Below are 23,829 nucleotides of genomic sequence, written 5' to 3'. Positions count from 1 at the left end.
GCTTGCTTATAGTATTTTAACACACAAAAAAATACACTTTAGCTTTAAACATTTTGGCGAATGTGTTCGGCGAGTCATTCAGTGTATAAAAACGTCCATTCCTTCTGGCCCTAGTCATCCCTAATCCAACAGGACAACATTTATTGACACGTTGCATTACACCTTCCAAACAGCAGACCCATTTTTTCGTCCTTTTCTGGAAATGGGGCCTACATGATAAATTACTTTCATAGAAATAAATGCATGCCATGGCCTTGAGGCAGTTTTCAAAGAGCTTAATTTCATTGTCTCTTAAATTATTTATTTTTGCAATTACCGCAAGCATGCTGCAAGACAATGGAAAAAATAAACCTGGACAAATAGTGATTACTTAAACAAATTACTCAAACCACATATGTATTGCATTATTGAACAACTAAATCTGAAGAATTCTCTGACTGGTGAAGATATCATTGGTTTTAAAACCCTAAGAACCGGGTCATATTATTTGCAATGCAGTTTCCTATGGTATCAGTTTCATAGCACGATGGAAAACGTTTCTATAGCTAAATCATTTTCGATTGGATCCTGGCCTCAGGAGGATCTGCAACTGGAAAAATGTACACGTTGTGACTGTACTTCCTCTGGCTTTGAAATTCGAAGTCTCGCCAGCTCCCTGAAAGTGACCTTGTCTCCTCGAATATGTATTCATCATCACTATAAACTCTGACCTGTGCAGAAATAGGCTGCGCACGGCCCCTTTTGATTCTCTCGTAAAAAAAATGGATTGGCATTTACACAGATCTTTATCACAGGGCTCTTGCTCTGTCCCATGCGGGAAGGAAGATAACAGAAAAATCCTGTGATATCTCTATGCTATCATACATAGAGTAACCAAAATTGAACATTTCAAGAAAACAGATACGAGTTAAGACCAATTCCCGTATCAAATTTCCTAACTTTGATTTCACAAGCCAGTGTTGTGGAAGCTATTCTGAAACTGACTGTCTGTTTAATATCTGCTATCACTTTATTGTGATGCTCCACAACAGATATTCTACTGACTGTAAGTAACTTTGCACCTACATGTCAACTTATTCTACTAACCCAAACCTTAACACCTAACCTAACATCTACTAACAGTCTACTAATACTCTAATGAGAGTGAGTAGACATGTAGTTGACAAGTTAACTTATAGTTAGTAGAAAGTTTGGTCACACTTTAGTTTAGGGCCCAATTCTCACTATTAACTCACTATTAACTACGACTTTTGCCTCAATAAACTCTCAATTTCTGTTTATTAATAGTAAGGTAGGTGATACATATAGGTATTGGGTAGGATTATGGATGTAGAATCTGCAGAATAAGGCATTAATATGTGCTTTATAAGTAATAATAAACAGCCAATATCCTAGTAATTTGCATGATAATAAGTAACTATTTAATAGTGAGAATTGGAACCAAAACTAAAGTGTTACTGAAAATCTAAAGTGGACCATCAAAATAAAGTGTAACCGGTGTGTCCAAACATTTTGACTGGTGGTGGAACACTATATATATATATATATACACACACACACACACACACACACACCGATCAGGCATAACATTATGACAGGTGAAGTGAATAAGAGAGCAAGTGAACATTTTGTCCTCAAAGATGATGTGTTAGAAGCAGGAAAAATGGGCAAGCGTAAGGATTTGAGCGAGTTTGACAAGGGCCAAATTGTGATGGCTAGACGACTGGGTCAGAGCATCTCCAAAACTGCAGCTCTTGTGGGCTGTTCCCGGTCTGCAGTGGTCAGTGTCTATCAAAAGTGCTCCAAGGAAGGAACAGTGGTGAACCGGTGACAGGGTCATGGGCGGCCGAGGCTCATTGATGCACGTGGGGAGCGACGGCTGGCCGATCAAACAGATGAGCTACTGTAGCTCAAATTACTCAAGAAGTTAATGCTGGTTCTGATAGAAAGGTGACAGAATACACAGAGCATCTCAGTTTGTTGTGTATGGGGCTGCATAGCCGCAGACCAGTCAGGGTGCCCATGCTGACCCCTGTCCACCGCCGAAAGCCCCAACAGTGGCACGTGAGCATCAGAACTGGACCACGGAGCAATGGAAGAAGGTGGCCTGGTCTGATGAATCACATTTTCTTTTACTTCACGTGGATGGCCAGTATAGCGTGTGCGTCGCTTACCTGGGGAGCACATTGCCCCAGGCTGCACTATGGGAAGAAGGCATCCAGACAAATCCACGATGGGATCAAAAAACATTCAGACTAATCTGAAATAAAGTGTCAAAGATATCCAGACAGTTTGAGTCATAGTACAATGAAAATCATCTCGGCTAAATGCAGTGCGATACCATGTTTTGGTTACTAAAGAGAATCAAAATGTGGGTAGCTGAGGCGAGGTGAAAAATGTAGAGGGTGCATGTGAAAGGTATTTAGATAGCTAATCTTTCCAGGTGGCATTATCTTTGATGAAGAAAAGATGAGAGAAAAGAAAAGAAAGGAGAAGAGGTTATCTGCAAACACATGGGCAGGGTGGGGGCTTTTACGTAGGTGCTAATCTAAGTGTGTTTATCTGTGTCTGACATTGTGACTGTAATAGCAAATCACTGTCTGATGAAAGACATCTTCCCAGAGCTCTCGATTCGCCGATATTTTGTTCTGACAAAATCTACGGAAGAAAGGAGATTATATCTAAAGTAAAATACAGATGAAAATGGTTGCCTTAGGGCCATTCCTTTCAAGAAGCCATCACGTTTTTTATATTTTAAAAAATAGTTAAGCTTTTTAGTAAGTTTTTTGTGTGTCAAAAAAGTGTATATTAGCAAAGTCCCTTTAAGACAAGTTATTTCACTCGGCGGCCATCTTTGAAACGCCTCTCGGGCAGGCAAGTGCAGCTCCTATCTCTTTGAATGGGGAAACATCAAATTCTCCAAAACTGTTACGATTAAATTTCATATTTGAAATCACCAATGAAATCTGACATCAATTGTCTCATAAATTTTATTTCTAAACCTCAATCCTAAACATGTACTGCCTGTTTCAATAGCAACTGGAGTGGCAACTGCAGTGACGCGATGACTTCACCAATCAACGATTGGCTCTTTCATTTAGAAGGCGGGGCTTATTCACCATATTGTGCGTTGCACTTTCACCCATTCATACGTAATCTTAAGTCTTCTTTTATATAAAGTCTTTGATATTAGACATGTATTTGTCATATTTTATATATCTGTATCTGTTGTTTCTCTTGACAACATTATGTTGCTGTTTCTGAATTAGGATAGAATTGGGAATTAAACTAACTGTCACAACTAAACAAAAAGCCTATTTTTCGATGGCCCATTTTTTATTTATTCACTAAACCGATTTGTTGTTACAGACTGAAACCATTATTTTTTTTCTCTGAATTATGAGTTTATATCTCACAACTTTTTTCTGAATTGCGAGTTTAAATCCCTTTTAAGGGGCACATAATTTCATGGACGAAAGGATCTGTCTGTATCACAAAATATTTTCTTCAAGAATTGTTTTGGTGCATTCCATTTCATATTCATTAATGCAAAACATATTACATTATTAAATCACATTCATGAAACTAAGTTTTCATTGAAAACCCCTGTGCTACACAGATTCACCAATGCTATGTCATTTTAAATATGTAGATTATAATATAACTTCAACTTTGCGTTTGTCTCATTCGGTAGAATTCATTACTCATTTTAGGCCTTTCTGAATAAGGTATTTGTTTTCAGGCACATCCCTAATCATTAGTTCTTCTTCTGCTGTTGAGAAACTTTCTCCCTACTTTTCCCTCACCATGACTGCATGTCTTAAGTTTCTGATCGTCCAATAGGCATCACAGATGTGTAAATGTGGATGGTCAAGTCATGTGTTGAGCGTCTGACATCATAGACATTTGGAGTATGTTTTCGTAGTACAAGCACTTTTATCTCAAAAGATCAAGGAAAATGTGATTGCTCATGATACAACCCCTTTAAGGTTGACGGCGTGTTACTTCAGAGGCACGCGTTGCAAACAGTGCATGACTTAAAACTACCATTCTCTTGCAACTAGACCATAGAAAAGAAAGATGTTTATCTCGCAACAAGCCAGATTTCCATTCTCTTTCCCAGCGATCACAAATTAAAGCATGACAAACTCAAGCATGTGCCCTTTTGATCTCCCAGCTAAACTAAAACTCTTTCAAACGTTTTTGCACATCCATATTTTTCAGATAGGTGTAGGGCCAGATTTACTAACAGCTTGTGTCAGCACAAATCCTCTTTTGGCGTAAAATAAATAAATAAATAAAAACTACTGTCAGAATTCACTAAAGACACAGTGAAAAATGTGTGCTGAAAATGCATGGACATGGTTATTTTTGCAGCAGACCTTATTGTATATGCATTTGTTGGGGTTTCCTTTTCAGATGCAAAATTTATGGAAGGAGAGTAACCTTCATTCTTCCCTCTGGTCATTTTGACCTGAAACTAATAATAATTTTTAAAAAGTGCTCATCAAAGAGGTCCTAGACCTCAGGACTTTTGTCACACTTGAATCACGAATACACAAAAATGTAGTAGATTCGAGGAGTTAATGTGGTTGGCATGTAAAAAAAGTAACAAATCCTTCCCTCCCGGGTGAATTTGACCACCTTAGGATTGAATGGAATGCTTCAGAATTCATAGAAAAACCTAAAAAAATGCTCAAAATGAAAACTGAAAATGCTAAAAAAAAAAAAAAAATGTCTACATGTGTATCTGAATGCATTCTGAAGAGATAAACTCAACAACTGACTTTAGGACCCAGCGGAACAGCTCATTTGCTCCATATAGAAATATCATGTTATATTATTTTTTTTCCCCCCACAAGAGGTTGGCAGAGACACCCAAATTGACCCAATGTGAGATATTTTGAGCTGGTTATGCATGTATTGGAGAGTTATTTTGAATTTAAGTTGAAAGAATGTGCTTAAATTATATTATTTATTGATCAAATCTAGTAATTTAAAAGTAAATAAAATTAAAAATAGTAAAAACAAAATCTCCAACAAAAAGGATTTGTTACAGGACGGAATGGAAGGATGTTCACAAGTTCACACCGAAGCATGGTCAAGTGCCTTCCGCGTCACAATCAAGACGCTAAAGGTACACCTGGGCATCACTATATCGACGCGCAGGGGTACATTTCAGTTGTTCGCCCAATGTGTCAGATCAAGACGCATTTAATTCTTTGCATTGGTTTTATGAATATTTATAGGCTACTTTTATATTTTGGAGCAACAAACCCAACTAACCCTAAACTTACCCACTTCTAAAAAATATAAAACTCATAACAGGCAAATACAAGTACAATCACATGTATTTATTGCAAAAACTGACCAAAAACAGTATAAAAGTATTAACTCAAGTTGCATTCCAAGTCTTCTGAATTCACACAATGTCTTTATGTAAAGAACAGAGTTGATCTTAATGTTTTAATCGCTGAAATTATGATCCTGCCGCTCCGTGAGCACACGCACACACTCAGTCAGTCAGTCATATCTCATTCAAATGATACACCCGACTCTTTAGCATGACGTGATCGGTCACAAGACACACGAGAGCCAATGACATTTTACAATCAAAGCTGATGTAATGACGCAATTGGTCACGAGACATCTGAGAGCCAATGCAATTTCACTAAGAAATCTGACGTAATGTTTCTTCAGGCGGCAATTTTTGAAATTTGGATGTGTGCATGATGGATGGAGCCGCTGATCGCTTTTGGGGATTTTCTTCTTCGGCGGATAGAGTCGTTGATCGTTTTTGGGGGTTTTCTTCTTCGGCGGATAGAGTCGTTGATCGCTTTTGGGGATTTTCTTCTTCGGCGGATAGAGTCGTTGATCGCTTTTGGGGATTTTCTTCTTCGGCAGATAGAGTCGTTGATCGCTTTTGGGGATTTTCTTCTTCGGCGGATAGAGTCGTTGATCGCTTTTGGGGATTTTCTTCTTCGGCGGATAGAGTCGTTGATCGCTTTTGAGGATTTTCTTCGGCGGATGGAGACGCTGAATGCTTTTGGGGATTTTCTTCTTCGGCAGATAGAGTCGTTGATCGCTTTTGGGGATTTTCTTCTTCGGCAGATAGAGTCGTTGATCGCTTTTGAGGATTTTCTTCGGCGGATGGAGACGCTGAATGCTTTTGGGGATTTTCTTCTTCGGCAGATAGAGTCGCTGATCGCTTTTAGGGATTTTCTTCTTCGGCGGATAGAGTCGCTGATTGCTTTTGGGGATTTTCTTAGGTGGATAGAGTCGCTGATCGCTTTTGGGGATTTTCTTCTTCGGCGGATGGAGACGCTGATCGCTTTTGGGGATTTTCTTCTTCGGCGGATAGAGTCGTTGATCGCTTTTGGGGATTTTCTTCTTCGGCGGATAGAGTCGTTGATCGCTTTTGAGGATTTTCTTCTTCGGCGGATGGAGACGCTGATAGCTTTTGGGGATTTTCTTCTTCGGCGGATAGAGTCGCTGATCGCTTTTGGGGATTTTCTTCTTCGGCGGATAGAGTCGTTGATCGCTTTTGGGGATTTTCTTAGGTGGATAGAGTCGCTGATCGCTTTTGGGGATTTTCTTCTTCTGCGGATGGAGTCGCTGATCGCTTTTGGGGATTTTCTTCTTCGGCGGATAGAGTCGTTGATCGCTTTTGGGGATTTTCTTAAGTGGATAGAGTCGCTGATCGCTTTTGGGGATTTTTTTCTTCGGCGGATGGAGACGCTGATCGCTTTTGGGGATTTTCTTCTTCGGCGGATAGAGTCGCTGATCGCTTTTGGGGATTTTCTTATTCGGCGGATAGAGTCGTTGATCGTTTTTGGGGATTTTCTTAGGTGGATAGGGTCGTTGATCGCTTTTGGGGATTTTCTTCTTCGGCGGACGGAGACGCTGATCGCTTTTGGGGATTTTCTTCACACAAATCAATCGTTTGGCCTTGGAACACTTGGAATATTTGTACTTTTTGAATAAATTGTGCCTGCAGTCGTATCTGCCTGTTATATCTGTGTTTTATATCATATAACACACAAATGGGTAGATTTAGGGATGGGATGGGGTTGGGTTACATGTTCAAATGTGTCTAAATAGAGTTAACAAATGTAAATAAAATTAGGCTGGCTGGTTAAATTGAGAATCACACTCCAACATGCCATAAAGGTAAAATCATAACCCAATATTATTTTCCCACCTTGCCATGCCCAACGCGCCTGTGTATGACGGCAAAGGTTTCTCATTGAAATCATATATCGTGACACCTAGGGGTACATTTAGCGTCTTCATTGTGATGCGGAAGGCACTTGACCATGCTTCAGATTTTGACGCCTTGGGAGTGAGAACGGCTTGCTTAAACCAGACACTAATTTGGTCATTATGGAAATAATCCGGCTGCGTCTGTGTTCTTTAATTTGCACGTCGCCAGTGGATCAAGCGCTGAACTTTCCACTCCCATCAGCGCTTTTTCTGTAATTGTGCTTTCACGCTAATTTGCCCTGTCTAGTAAATCTGGCCCTTAAAGTCATTATAATATGTGTAATGAAAACGAGGCCACGTCATGGCAGTATTGTGGAAAGGCGCCAGATACAGCGCAGTCTGATATTAAGCTCAGTTATTAAAGCAGATGTGCTATAAAGCTGACCTGAAAGCTTTTGTTTTGATATAGGTTTCTCTGTCCTCCGGTCTGCACTTACTCCAATTATCCTTCATTAATTACAGGATATAAGACAAACCCAAAACTCTAAAGATGGTTTAATTCACTCACAAGTGTTAAACGAATGCTTAATGACAGGGATTAAAGATCAATGAGAGATTGAAAGGAAGGGCATTAAAAGAGAGGAGAGGGGAGTGGTGCGCCCCAGGAGATCATCTGCAAAAGCAGGTGGGTGGCAACCTCCAGTCTAGTTATTTATTTTGCTTGAACTGCACAGTGACCATAGAGATGCGTTTAAACACTCCTCAATAAGGCTATTAAATATCTTATTAAAGAAAAAGTGCCATTACTGCGTCAGAGACATAACAGTGATAATAAAGGTGTGTTGAAATGTCTGATTCTGTATAATTTCACCAGGCTCCAGTAGCTCAAATATTAGAGAAAGACACTAGCAAAACCAATTATGTGGTTTTAAATAAACAGGAATGCATGAATTGATAAAATATCAATCTAGGCTCATTAGAAAAACATGGCTCTATCTATAAAACGTACCTATACATACAATTCACTGCAGTTTCCAGCTGAAGTTAACACTAGAGGCCGTAAATACTATAACATATCCTCAACATACATGTTTGATTTGTAAACAAATACATTTTGACATTTGCATCACAAAGCTTAAAGACGTGTTGAAGCTAAAATGGCATGATTGCTTGAGCAAATGCGTTTTATCTCACATTTGTTTTTGTTCGGTTATGTTTAGGGTAGGGTCTAGTGTTATTTTCAAATGTATTATTAACCTTTCGGTAACACAATTTTGATGTTCCCTTTTGAACATTTTACTGACTATAAGTAACTTTGCAACTACATGTCAGCTAACTCTCATTAGAGTATTAGTAGATTGTCTTTGTAATACCTGCTAACACTTTATTCATAACGCTCCTCCAACAGACATTCTACTGACTATAAGTAACTTTTGACTGATTCTAACCAGAGGACACTCCCCCCGTATCTCTGGTTAGGAAGGTAACCAGGTGAGTGTGAGGAAGACGGGGTGGTGGAGGGATGCTGAAAACTTGGACTGGGTATTTATATAGTCCTCCACTTGTGCTGATTGGGTAGACATGTTGATTACTGATTGCTGACAGCTGGTTGGAATGACAGAATTATTGGATAGATCATTTGAACGTGCTCCTCCCGTACTTTGTTAATGAAACATCATAAAAAATAAATCCATAAAATAACGGAAAAACTCCCAGCAGCTCATTACCTGGACATTGTCCAGTAATTTTACGGACATTTCCGTTAACCTGAACATAGAATGCAATGAAGTAAAAAAAATTGAAATATGGGAAAAACATCTGTAAAAAATTGAAACGAAAATTCCATTAAATTAATACAGTACAGTACATCGTGCCCTATTTTGCAATTTTTTAGTTTAAGTTTTGTCGAGTATTCTCATTCTCATAAGAGCAGTCTCAAATGAGTTAAATAACGTCTTAAATGAACTTGAAATGAAACATGCGCGTGACAGAGCGTCAGATCCGCTTGAAGTGACAGCATCATAAACCAGTTACTGTGATGTCTGTCATTAATGTCAATGTAACTGTAGCTTTAATAACGATTAATCTCTAATTTATTTATTATTTATGCAGTGCAGACTGTTTGATAACTTTTTTACATTTCTGTACATTTCCTACCTGTTAGACAGGAAGGCCACAGGTAAATATGACATTTATTATAATGGGTTTATGTGAAGATTGTTTTAAGTTCATACATTTTGAAATTGATATAGATTTCAATTATTCTCTAATGTTGATTGTCTTTCATTAATGTTTAAAAATAAATACATTTCACAGAGACATCAACAGCAGTGTTAGTGTCAGTGAGACTGGCCTTCATTCATAAAAAAGATGCCATTACAACAAATATTTAAAGTCTTTAAGTTGTTTCTACATTAATTTGGAGAATAACTGTAAAATTATTACAGTATAAAGCATTAAAAACGCTGACGTTTCTAGTCATGATTAATCGATTAATCGCGATTAATTACAGAAAAAATGGCGATTATTTTTTTTATCAACGGATATCACTTAATTAAACATTGCCAGTTTAAAGTACATTTACTGGGATACAACTGAACTCAACTCTCATTTTACTTCAAAAGTGTCGCAGAATATGCAAGAAGCAACATAATGACATTTTGCAGAAATGTCGCCACAGGCATGTTTTTCCATTTGAGCCTGACAGGTGATACAGTGAATGCAATGCAAGTCCCTTAGGATAAGCATCTTCCAAATGCATAAATGCAAGAAGTTTGCTTCCTTGCACCTTTCTACGGAGCCCTTATATGAAAGTTGAGGAAACGTGTACCACCTGCTCTAGTTAGGTGGCCATAAACAATGAATCTTCATAAATAGATTTAAAAAGAAGAAAAAGGTTTCAAAGGAAACAAGTGAAATCCTGGAAATCTTGGCTGTTGGATATCTAAATACAGTAGTGGCATTTCTGGCGCTGCGCCGAGTTCTGCCACAACATGTTTCATTCTGTGTGTCTGCTAGGTGTGTTTTAAAGGACCTATTTATATTCACAAGGAGTTTTCCTTTGATGTGTGTAAGGAGATCCGCCATTCACTTTAAAAGATTCCCGAAGTTATAATTTCTAGCTAATAGCAGGACTTTGATTTATATTGTGGCAGCTTACTGTTTATCTTACGGCCGTGTAAAGCAGACAGTGTCATGTTCATTTTTTTTGTTTTGCGCAAGGTGTTATTTTAAATGTATGTCATCGGCCTTCATGCTGAATATATACGATCGGACGTCTGTATTTGCTCATCTGCTCGGCAGAAGCTTCCTCTGATGTGAAGACAGCAGCTCATTTCACTGCGTGTGGTTCTCTCTTCATAAGTGTGTGTGTGTATGTGAGGAGTGTACAGCTCATCTCTATGATCACTTCACATTGATCTGACGACCATCACATTGAACAAGACATGTTACAAATTACTACACTGAGTCCGCCCATGTGTTCATATGTGTGTGTGTGTGTGTGTTGGGGGTTGTGTTTGATTGATATAGCAACACGGGCTGTGTAATTTGCTCCATATGAGTTGGGCTGCCGGTTGGGTTCTGGTTTATTATGGCAGGGCAGAGTGGGAAAAGCATCCAGCACTCTGCGGTAGGTGACTCCAGTGCTGTCACCTGCACTGACAGGCGTCAATCAAAATGATTCACAACCACCTCCTTCAGCTCATGTGACGGCAAGAGACGGGAGTGATTTCATTCTCCCACAAAGCCAATTTGTTAAAATGTGTAATGTGAACAGCTTTTATGAAGATTACCATTTTGGTTTGTAGGCTTTGACAGTTTTATAGCTTTATGACTTTTCAAACAAAGCTGGATTTGGAATTATGGGTTTCACTTTATTTGGATGGACCTTTTAACACATTGTGTTGACTATAAGTAACGTTGCACCCACATGTCTACTAACTCTCATTAGAGTGTTAGTAGAGTATTAGACCGGTAGGGTTAGGGTTCGAATAAGATGACATGTAGTCGCAAAGTTACTTATAGTCAGTAAAATGTAATTTTGGGATGCATCACAATAAAGAGTTAGCAGATATTGAGCAGACAGTCTACTAATACTCTAATGAGAGTTACATAGTTGCAAAGCAACTTAAAGAAGTTGTAACTTAAGTAACTTAAGTGCACTCTGATTACTTATGAATGGGAGAAAGTGAAACGCCTAATATGGCAAATAAGCCCCGCCTTCTAAATGAAAGAGCCAATTGTTGATTAGTAAAGTCGCGTCACGGTTGCTATAGAAACAGGCATTACGTCTAGGAATATCTAGGACTGCGCATGCGCTTTATCCAGGCTGAAAAATATATATATTTTTTGTCATTATTCAAGCATTTAGAAACAAAATTTATGAGACCGTTGATGTCAGATTTCATTGGTGATTTCGAATATGAAATTTAATCGTAAGTTTGACGAACAGTTTTGGAGAATTTGATGTTTCCCCATTCAAAGAGCCTGCACTTGCCTGCCCGAGAGGCGTTTCAAAGATAACCGCTGAATGATATGACTTGTCTTAAAGGGACTTTGCGTATAGTCAACAGAATGTCCTAACATTTTTCTTTAACATTCTCTTTCTAACATTTTTCAATGTACATTTATGAAATGCACTTTCTGTGAAGCTGCTTTGAAACAATGTGTATTGTGAAAAGCGCTATACAAATAAATTTGAATTGAATTGAATTGAATGTTCAAAAGGGACCATCGAAATCAAATGTTAGCGAATTATGTTGCAAATGTGGATTAAAGCTTAGCATGGAGATACACTATATTGCCAAAAGTATTGGGACGCCCCTCCAAATCATTGAATTCAGGTGTTCCAATCACTTCCATGGCCACAGGTGTATAAACTCAAGCACTAGGCATGCAGACGCTTCTACAAACATTTGTGAAAGAATGTGTCGCTCTCAGGAGCTCAGTGAACTCAAGCGTGGTACCGTGATTGGTTGCCACCTGTGCAATTAGTCCATTCGTGAAATTTCCTCACTACTAAATATTCCACGGTAAACTGTTAGTGGTGTTGTAACAAAGTGGAAGCAATTGGGAACAACAGAAACTCAGCCACGAAGTGGTAGACCACATAAAATCACAGAGCGGGGTCAGCGCATGCTGAGGGTCACAGAAGTCGGCAACTTTCTGCAGAGTCAATAGCTACAGACCTCCACACTTTGTGTGACCTTCAGATTAGCTCAATAACCATGTGTATAGAGCTTCATGAAATGGGTTTCCATGGCCGAGCAGCTCATCCAAGCCTTACATCACCAGGTGCAATGCAAAGCTTGGGATGCAGTGGTGTAAAGCACGCCGCCACTGGACTCTAGAGCAGAGGAGACGTGTTCTCTGGCGTGAGGCCTTCTCGTCCAACATCAGTGCCTGACCTCAGAAATGCGCTTCTAGAAGAATGATCAAAAATTCCCATAAACACACTCCTAAACTTTGTGGAAAGCCATACTGGAAGAGTTGAAGCTTTTAGAGCTGCAGAGGGTGTGCCAACTCCATATTAAACCCTACGGATTAAGAATGGGATTTTATTAAAGTTCATGTGCATGTAAAGGCAGACGTCCCAAAACTTTTGGCAATATAGTGTATACACAGAGCTTGGAAATAATGTTCAAAAATCAAACTTTGTTTTGTTCTCTTCGTTTCAAACCTGTATGCCCTTATTTCTTCTGTGCAACCCAAAAGAAGATGTTTTGAAGAATGTTGGTAAACAAACAGTTTTGGTGACCATTGACTTCCACAGAAGGAAGAAAGTCATACAGGTTTAAGCGATGACAGATGATGACAGATTTGTATTTTTGTATTATTTTTTTGTATGAACTATCCCTTTAAAATCAAATCTACCGTCCTCTCCACGCATTCCACAGTTCTGAAAAAGATTTATCCGTCTCAAACTGTTTCTCGTTACCTAGATTTTCACTGCGGCTGAAATGTAAACAAAATTTTTTGTGTGAAAATACACAAATTACATGTATAAACATACACCAAACAGATGTGAATTCCAAACATTGTCAAGACGTGATTTGTGTGTTTTTGCTGTGGTTTGTGTTTAGTAAATTTGCTGAGGACCCCTCTGTATTTCTTGGACAATTACGCTACACTGTCATTTACCTCCCCTTGGATCGTAAACTATGATGTTCCAATGATTTCTCCACTTGGATCACAGTTGCACTACTGTTTGTGTCCTCACGAAGGTTGTTCAGACATTTATGAAGCCAAGTTTAGGCCTTTGTGTTTATTGCTGTTACACATGAAAACCATCAAAATACATAAAGATTAATCGTTCTATCTATCTATCTATCTATCTATCTATCTATCTATCTATCTATCTATCTATCTATCTATCTATCTATCTATCTATCTATCTATCTATCTATCTATCTATCTATCTATCTATCTATCTATCTATCTATCTATCTATCTATCACTTGGTCTATCTCTGTTTGTTTTTATCTCTGTCTGTCTGTGTCCATGTGTTAGTGTTTTCATTCATGCTTCATTGTTTTTCTGTCCTCAAAAGGGTCAAAACACTATTAAAATCCTCTCCATGGCAGTCACGTCCTCACTGGAAGCAACACAAAGCAACAAGTATGTCTCATAAAATGTTACGACATGAAAGTGGACAGTGGAGACTAACAAAACCTTTTGCGCTCCTCCAAGTCTGCCAGAGACATGAGCTCTATATTTTGTTTTTTTGGCTTCTTGTCATAAAACTGGAGATGGGGACCAAAGCAGGGTTTACGTCTATTGAGGGGGTTACATTAAAATCGCAGCTGGTCTTTTTCCTCATATGATACCTTTCAAGGCTTTCATCTCCAAATTTGGCCCCAGAGAACAGAGGAGAGGTAGAGAGAAAGCGCGGCATTCATCACATTTTCATTGATTTGCACAAGCATTTGCAAAGAAAACATCAGATGCTGAGGCTTAGTTGGATACACGGTCAGAGTGGGCCTGTGAGAGAGGGGCTTAAGGGTCATCACAGCCTGGTGCGCTCCAGCGTCGTTTTATAATGCAAGTCCTATGCTGGATTAGGCTCTGAGGGTCTCGTGTCACCAGGGTGCTAGTCTCGCATAGCCAGGCCTTCAGTCTGACGGCAGAAGGTCTGGACTTTTTCGCAGCTTTCAATGGTCAGGGGCCGTCCAAGAGGACGTTTGACTGATATGTAACGCAACCAATCACAGTTTGTTTCGTTCCGCGTCATATTTAGGGGCGTGAAAATGTAAAGTTGATGTCCCTGCAATAACAGACCAGTGTGCGTCTCTATAAATTAATCATTCAAGAATGCTGTGCAAGTTTACTGCAACAATGGAGCCGCAAACTTCACATCATTTTGAAAATCCAGTGTTTAGTTGATCTTGGTAAGCGCTCCTTGTCACAGTTGTAAACACAACGGCGTTCTTCTTCAACGAGGGAGTTTGGAGTCGCGGCATTTGTTTCAAGGAAGACCGTTAAAGAACGCAACACGCACGTCTCACGGATATCCTGTAGAATTCAACCAATCAGATGGCGACTTCGTAACTCCTGAAGTGTTTCCAGATACCAGTGTACCATATGCATCAGACGTTCAGCCAATGGTCCGTGGGTTTTAAGGCCCTGATATACTTCAAGTGAAAAACGAACAAAATTAAAGACGTAATTTCGAACAAAATCAGACCAACACAAAGTTATTTTCAGGAGTTCGAAAGAGCTCCCCAAAGCAAACTTGTTTCGGCTGTTAAACACCTTCAAACTACCATCGGTCTGTGGCGAATACATACTGTAATAGGTAGGTGTGCACAGAGGCTCCGCCTTCTTTGACAAGGAAATCTTCTATGGTTCATTTCTTCTGTTCAGTCCATCAAGTCAAATGTGGGTAAAAACACGAACACACGCGACTTTTTCCATGTTTAATAAAGCTGTAAATATTTTACAAAGTGCTAAAAAATACACGTGACGTGACTTGACTGCCGTGTAAACTTGTGTAAACATATCCACATTGCTATGATCAGATGCTTTCTTAACTGCTGTTTTCTCACCAATGTCATTTTACTTGTGTGATTATTTTGTTGAGCATGAAGCACATATTTAGCCTACATATTCCTCTAAATGCCACTCTCTGAAGTGTGGATGACTGGATGTTCGCTAACAGTACATCAAACATATTTCAAACTTCTTTTTACCTCAAAGCAAAGAAAAAAATGACCTTCACCGTGAGTATATCGGGGACTGTAGACTACACTATAAACCGTAACTCTCAAAATAATTCATTGGTTTGAGTAGAGCCAACTTAAATTATACAAATGAATTCAATCAAATAATCTAATGAGTATTTAGAACAAAACTGACACATTTTAAGTAATCTGTTTCATTGTTTTGAGTTTTATTTTTTAATTTAGACAAACTTAAATGTATCTGAAACTGGGCTGGGATTTCCCAGCATGCTTTGCCATCACACCCAAAGGGGAGAGTAAATGCTGAAATTAAGTTTCATATAATGTTTGTTTTGTTTTTGTTTTTTGTGCAAAATGAATGTTAAGTGGGAGATTTAGTAGTGTTTTGCAATGCTAGTTTAGAAGAGTTTCTGTTATGTTTTCGGGGGGTTATCATGGTGATGAGTGAAGCATGAGCTTGGTTTGAGAACAGATATATGTTAAATATTTGATATTACCATACTCATTCAGCAATGGCTATGCTGATGCTAACAAAGCATTGTATTATAAATGTAGCATTTATTGTATTAGCTAGTTAAAGCTAGCCAAGTTTCCACTACTACAAATATTTAAATTGAGATTACATGATAATTTAAAGTTAAATGTATGAATGAGCTTACTCAAATATTTCAAGTTAAGAGCAATTAAAATGAGTTCAAAAATCTGCAAATTCTGCTTACATAACATTTTAATTTCTTAACTTATAAATGTGATGTAATTCATGTACCAGCCAAAAGTCTGAACACACTTGAGTAAATGAAAGAATTGTACTGTTTCTTGTTCATTTTCAAGACTTACTGAATTGCTGAAGGTTTTTAATCAGTTCTAATAATTCAGTTCCAGTTCCCTTAGCTTTCCCGTTCCTCCTCTTGAACCTACCAGGAAACAGTTCTCATGCATATCCTGACAGAGTGTCCAGTTAACCTTCTCTCGAGAGAACATGAGAGCTTCCCGCTCGCTACAAATCGCAATTAGTAAAGCAAACACCCGCAGTATTTCCAGCCAGCCGTAATGCCGTCAGAGCAGCTGATTAATGGCCTTCACATGAGGGATTAACCGTTTTCAAATGGGGCAACACTGCACCCATTAAACCCCATCAGCAGTGTCCTGTGGACTGCAGTGAGATGGAGATACCTTTAGCCCTCTAATGGCTCAGCATCAGCTTGCAATAATAAAGCAACAGAGCAATCTGGCCAGGGTTTGTTTGGTTGATGACGAAGGAGCCATGAACTGTGATTTCAGCTGAGAGCCATTACAGACAGAACGAAAGGTGGGAGAGGGGAGCTGGCCGTGGCCTTGTCTCTCACACAGGATGAAGAAGATTAGAAGACTTAAGAAAACAGGAGGATGGGTGTGAGACAGGAGTTCCAGGTCTTTAGCACCAGAGTGCCCCCTTCTTAACAGGGCTGACAGTCAGTTACTGCTGAAGCCTGAGAAAAAAGCTTGGTCTTCAAACTGGTTATGCTGGTCTGTTTTGATTGTTTTAAAGGGGGCTTGGACACTTGTCAGGCTGGGAAACCAGCTGAACAACTAGCCAGATCATGCTAGAAGGCCAGCTAAACCAAATTGCAAACCAAGTTTAAATTGCATTTTTGTCAGCAGGGCAAGTTTATGAAATAGCTAGGAGGTATTTTTTTAATCAATGTTATACTTCTTAATAAGAAAGATCCACCACAAATACTGAAGGGCTTGAATTCCTGTCTCACACCCATCCATTAAACTTTTCTTTGGTCTTTTCTGGAAATCTAGAAAGCTCTCTTGTTAAAAAGAAGTGCACTTAATTGCACTTTACAAATAATATTTAAAAAATAATGTACACTTAAAACACTTAAGTGTACTTTGCCCTTTCTAATAATTAAAGGTTAAATTAAACGTTTTACTTTAAATAAAATGTTAAATAATTATGTTTTAATAATCGTTTGTCGTGCTTTAAAGAAGTACACTTATTTTGACTAGCACATACTTGATTCTAATTTGAACTGTAGTGTATTATTTGATATTACATTTCAAGTTAATATATTTTTAAATGATCTAAATGGCAGCTTCATCATTACAACTGTGTAACTACAAATATATTTAAATACGTCACACCAGTTTCAATAGAAATTATATTCTATTTTATTTTAGTTTACCATAAATGCCAGTACTTTCAGTAATACACTTTAAAAAACAATAGAAGTAATTATGAAATTACATATGAAGATGTACTTAAGTCTTACTTAAAGTGTCAAAAACACTCTGCTAACTGCACTTGGTAGAAATTTAAACTATAATATATTTCTGTCAGGATCGCTGTCGTCAAAGATGATTGATTGACTATTAGCATACAGTTTGGATTGGCGGTATGGTTCTGTTCTGGGTGAAAACTCCCTGCGCATCCGTGCAGCCTAGCTATGCCATGGATAAGCAGCGACAACCCCCCTTAGGGTAAACAGAACAGAACCAACATAATGTATCGCAGATATCATTAATGTACAAAATAATTCGGGAATTTAGTCTGATTCAAGGGGAATAAGAATACAAAATCCTGACTGGACGAGAGGAGGAGCTGGGGATGGAGGAGGGCAAATGAGCTCTGGAGAATGCGATAACTGCTGATAGTACTGAAAGAGCTTATATGTGTATGCTGAAATAGACGTCGCATTCCTATAGGTAGACGTGATCAGCTGACAGCCAGCCTATGCGAGCTTGACTAACGTGATCTGCCAGAACTGACGCTACGCTTGATTTTCATATAATTGAAATTAACAAGCAAATATGTGCCAGATTTACTAAACAGAGCAAATTAGTATGAACACGCAATTCCAAAAAAGCGCAGATGAGAGTGTAAAGTTGAGCACTTGATCTACTGACAAAATTCAAAATAAGGAACACAAGCGCAGCCGGATCATTTCCATAATGACCAACATTATCTAACAAGAGCAGCGCAAATTAGCGTCTGGTTTACGCTTTTTTGGGCGGTAAATAATGGCGCGGACACCAGTAAATTGACGAGAACGCAAACCTTGATTCGTTTAAAAACTCCCACAAATTTTGCGTCTGAAAGGGAAACTCCTACAAATGCATGTGCAATAAGAACAGGAACAGGTTTTTTTAACAGCAAAAAAGCGCCCTATGTGTCCAAAACATCACACTCTAAAAATACTGGGTTGTTTCAACCCATGTTTGGGTCAAATATGGACAAACCAAACCACTGGTTTAAATTTTTTAATTACATTTTTAATCCCAACGGTTGGATTTGTCCATATTTGACCCAAACATGTGTTGAAACAACCCAGTATTTTTTAGAGTGTGATGTTTTGGACACATAGGGCGCTTTTTTGCTGTTAAAAAAACCTGTTCCTGTTCTTATAGAGTTAGAGTTTGTATAGAATTTATTCTTTTTAAAAGTATATGCTAAATGTACTTATTTTCCACAAAGGCTGCCTACAACAGTATTTTATGACATTATAAGTGTGTTCTAACGAAAATTATGTCAATTGCGACACCTCGCACATATACCTCAGGGATAAGGCAATCCCAGAATGCTCTGTGAAAAGCTTCATAAGTACTGTATTTATCCTAGATGCTGGACAGAGGTGGGAGATGTGTCAAACATAAATATAAAGTGTTTCACTCATTACTGAAAAGTATTGATGAAAACAGTTAAGTCTAATAAAAAAAAAAACTATAGATAAATGAATATGGTGACCTCCTGGTTATTGATTTTTCTCGGAACAAAGATAAATGTGCCACTATTACACTACACAACCCGGCCAAGTCCCTGTTTGTATATAAATAGGCAAATGCTTAACAGTCTATGATTGTATCATTATTATGTTTCTATCACGTCGTATGTATGGCAACAGTTCCTCTAACCATAATTCATGGAGTGTGTAGCTTTTCATTTCTTAAACAACCATGTATGAAGACACATCATGGCCATATTCCAGGATGACAATGTCAAGATTCATCGGCTCAAGCTGTGAAAGAATAAAGAATCATTTTCACACATGAATCGGCTCCTCGAGTCCAGACCTTAAATTCACTGAGAGTCTTTGGGATGTGCTGGAGGAGACTTTACAGAGTGCTGGACTCTTGCATTGGCAATACATGAACTTGACCAAACATTGATGCTCCTCTTGATGGAAATGACATCATTTATTTATTTCCATCAAGAGTTGCGTACATTTTTGGCCAATCTCTTGTATTTAGATTAGATTTGCAACAGCGTGATCTTGTATTTAGATTAGATTTGCTACAGCATGTAGACAGCACACAAAACTCACAAGCTTTTGGAACAGATCTCAGAAAATCATCAACTCTAAAGAAGGCGAGGTATCAGAAGTCAAAAGGTGGGGTTCAGGAAGTAGAAGGACATGCTCGGCTCAGATTGCGTTTCATCTGTCCCAAAGGCGCGCAACAAGACTTCCTCTTCCCCCTTTCCACACTCGCAGATGACCTTGGAGTTGATAGGACAGCAGCCAGAATCTGACAGCCGCAGGTCATGGGAGAAGTTTATGTAATGCTGAGGGACTTTGGTGGGTTATAGTGTTACAAAAGTGAACAAGTAGATATTGATGGCTCAGTCTGAACTCTGATTGAAGTAGACGCGTACCGCATAACTCAAACACAGGATGTGGAGGGATAGCGTTTGGGTCAGGTCAGATCCGCCTCTCTGCACGATAAACATAAAGACTTGTCTGTATTCTCTCATCATATACTTTTAATCACATATGATCGTTCCGATTAATCATTTGATTTTTTTTTTTGGGGGGGGGGGCAGATTAAGGTGTAACAGAGACTAAAAGAAAAAGAGAAAACTCCCAAAGAGCCCGGCATCATCCCCAGGGCATACAGAACTTTACAGATGATCCTCAAAATTGTAATTTAGACTGTGCAAACTGCGGTGCCTAGGGGTGTAAATGAGTACCAGAAAGGGTAAAAACACAGAAATTCATCATTCCCAGCAGCACATCAAAGAGAGCTAAGCTTGAAATTTATCTCCCACTAATACCACTGTAATGTGTTTTCAGTCAAACTGTCTCTGGGAGTTTCTAGCTGTTCATAATGCAGTTATTGAATAGGAACAAAGGAGTCTATTATATTCCTTAACAATAACTACAGTCAAAATTAAAATGATATGATTTTAATGAGGTGTACAATACGGTTCCAAGCAGCGCTAGGGGCGTTACAATCATATCTCATTATATCCCAGGTCTTTTTCTCACAATATTGCACAAACACTTTAGATATATTTCTTTTTTTAATTATTATTATTTATTATGTGTAAGGCATGTCTGCATTTGTTTTTTTTATTATTATTCCTTGTTACTGGTTTGCTTGTTATTGTGTGGCTTTTTTCTTCTTCTTTGCATTTGCATGTGATTTTCTTCTTTTTTTTTTTTTGACTCCCTGGTAAAAAAAATGGGGCCTTCTATAAAACAATCATATATCAATATATTGTGATTTTTTTCTCTTTGTGTAATATTTGTAATAATAACAATAATATTGTGAATATTGCATCAGTAATTTAGATCCTTATATTGTTATTTTTAAAAATACGTTACAATCAATTAATCATTATTTATTTATTGATTTGTTATTACTAACTTAATAATAATAATAATACTAATAATAATAATTATTATTATTACTATTTTCTATTTATTAATAAAATCCTTATATCCTAATATATTGCATTACAATAAGACCCTTGTATTGATATTTTAAATGCATTATTTATTTATTTGCTTATTTGTTTGTTTGTTTGTTTGTTACTTACTGAAGTATTATTATTATTATATTCTATTTATGAATAAAATCCGTATATCCTAATACAGTATATTGTTATATAATAATATCATTGTATTATATTTTAAAATTCATTATTAGATTTTATTTTTTAATGTGTTTATTTGTTTGTTTGTTTTTTGGTTACTTACTCAATTATTCTATTATTATTATTATTTTCTATGTATTAATAAAATCATTATATCCTAATATATTGTTATATAATAAGATCCTTGTATTGCTATTTTAAATTCATTATTAGATTTTATTAATTAATTAATTAATTAATTCGTTTTTGTTACTTACTGAATTATTATTATTTTAAATGTATTAATTAAATCCTTATATCCTAATATATTGTTATATAATATGATCCTTGTATTGATATTTTAAATGTGTTTAAGTATTTTTTGTTTGTTTGTTACTTTCTGAATTATTATTATTGTCTTGTTTTTTTTTCATTATTGATTAAATCAATTTATGTGTGAATAGAATTTCCTGCAGTTCAATTAATACAGAATCAGGTAGTAAAAGGGATAGTTCACCCAAAAATGAAAATTAGCCCATAATTTACTCACCCTCAAGTCATAGGTGTATATGACATTCGTCTTTCGAATGAATGCAAATCGATGCGTTTGTGTAAGAAAAATATCCCTGTTCAATTTATGGAAAAAGTGTTGAAAGTTCCCCTGCCGATCGAAAGACTAACGTGACCAGGTCCGCTCGTCATGACGTCACGTACACATCTTGAGTTTCACTTTCAACATTCAACACTTTTCCATGGAAGGCGGTCGGTCGAAAGTTTACTTGATAAAGTTTTAAATATGAATTTTTTTCTTACACAAACGCGTCGATTCGCTTCGGAAGGCCTTTATTAACACCCCAGAGCCGTGTGGAGCAGTTATTTGACGAACAGATGCACTTTTTATGGACTTCAAAAACAGAGCAACTATGAATCCAATTCTAATGCTTGGATTATCCTGGACTTTTGTAATATAACTCCAATTTTATTCGTCTGAAAGAAGAATGTCATATACAACTAGGATGACTTGAGGGTGAGTAAATTATGGGCTAATTTTCATTTTTGGGTGAACTATCCCTTTAAGTTATAAACCCCTTCTTTGAGACACTGGAAAAAAGGTGAAGTGCAGTTTCAGTCGCGATACAATTACGGTATGTTGTTGTGAGGCATCTTGATGTATTGAGTCATGATGAAACATTACGATCGAGAGGTAACTGGCTAGCCTTAGTTAGTTAGTTGAACAGAGGGGTTGGGACTCAACGTTTTCAGAGAGAATGGCTTCAGGTTTGTTATTTTGTTGAAACTTCGACATCTTCCTCTACCCCGACCAGTTTGTTTGAAATGTAGCAACAGCACGCCATTCCCAGGGAAGTAAGGACTAATTCAGTGAAGTGGAATGAGGAATTGCTCGTTTGCTTTGACAGCCACGCCATAAATATTGACTCCCAGAAAAATGTTACATTTCCTGCAGGCCTCTTGCCGTCGGCATGTTCCCCAACACTTTCTGACAGCTCTGGGCATTTCCAATCCATCCTGTTTGTGTCAGTCAGGTGGCCCAGACTCCCAGCTGCTCCGCAGACCTGCTTCTGCTGCCGCTGACGGCACCATGTGTGAGCTGCCACAGCGGCCAGGTGCTTTTCATTTCAATCTTAACGCTCTCCAGAGACTCTCAAAGGGGTTACGCTAGGTCTCACCTGAGCTAATTGGTCCTTCAGGGGGAAAAGTGTGAGCAGACATGCTATATTGGCTTTAGCCTTCAACTTATTTTGATGGATGGCTGACACGTAAAGGTCTAGACAGAGTATGTACATGCTAGATGTTGGTATAAAATACGTTTGATCATTGATGTGGCTCTGATGAAGCTTCAGGAAGTACTGTAGCATCTTTGAGCTTTGAAGAGAGCATTTCTTGCTGACACATGCTGTGTTAAATGTGTCTGGCATTGGAAAAGATTGAAAAAAAAATGAAATTTTTGCCAAAAAAATACAAGATTGGTGCGATAAAGACCAAACATAAATGGGTAGTTGACATGTCCTGCTGTGTAACATGCTATACTCTATTTAGTTTTTTTTTACGTTTTCAATTTTTTTCATCTTTAATTAGCTTGTATTAATTGAGACACTACATGGACATTTTTTAATCGATGTTCTTATTTTTCGGGAAAATTAAATTAAAACGAAATAATTAAAACTGCATAAAAAGTATGAGTTTAACAAAATGTGGTGACGTTTATGCTTCAAAGAAGAAATAATAGGGCAAGATAAAAATTAAAGAAATATTTAAACAAGTTTAACTGTTTTTTATATAAAAAAGTTATATACATATATAAAATACTATAATATACTTATTAATATACTATACTATAATATATTGTATAGTATAGTATATTAATAAGTATATTATAGTATTTTATATATGTGACCCTGGACCACAAAACCAGTCATAAGGGTACATTTTTTAAAATTGATATGTAGACATCATCTGAAAGCTGAATAAATAAAATCTGGAATCTGAGGGTGCAAAAAAAAAAAATGAGAAAATCGCCTTTAAAGTTGTCCAAATTAAGTCCTTAGCAATGCATATTACTACTAACAATACATTTTTTATATATTT

General features: G+C 37.6%; 1 protein-coding gene across 1 annotated transcript in view; it reads right to left on the bottom strand.

Moving 5' to 3' along the window:
• The window catches only part of lgr6 (leucine-rich repeat containing G protein-coupled receptor 6), a 109,620-nt gene that overhangs the window by 39,133 nt on the left and 46,658 nt on the right, over nucleotides 1-23,829 (bottom strand). The gene's annotated exons all lie outside the window — the stretch shown is intronic.

Source organism: Gobio gobio (assembly GCF_949357685.1).
Source record: "Gobio gobio genome assembly, chromosome: 21".
Lineage (NCBI taxonomy): Eukaryota > Metazoa > Chordata > Actinopteri > Cypriniformes > Gobionidae > Gobio > Gobio gobio.
Note: the sequence above shows the minus strand (reverse complement) of the source record. Positions and strands in the feature narration are given on the sequence as shown.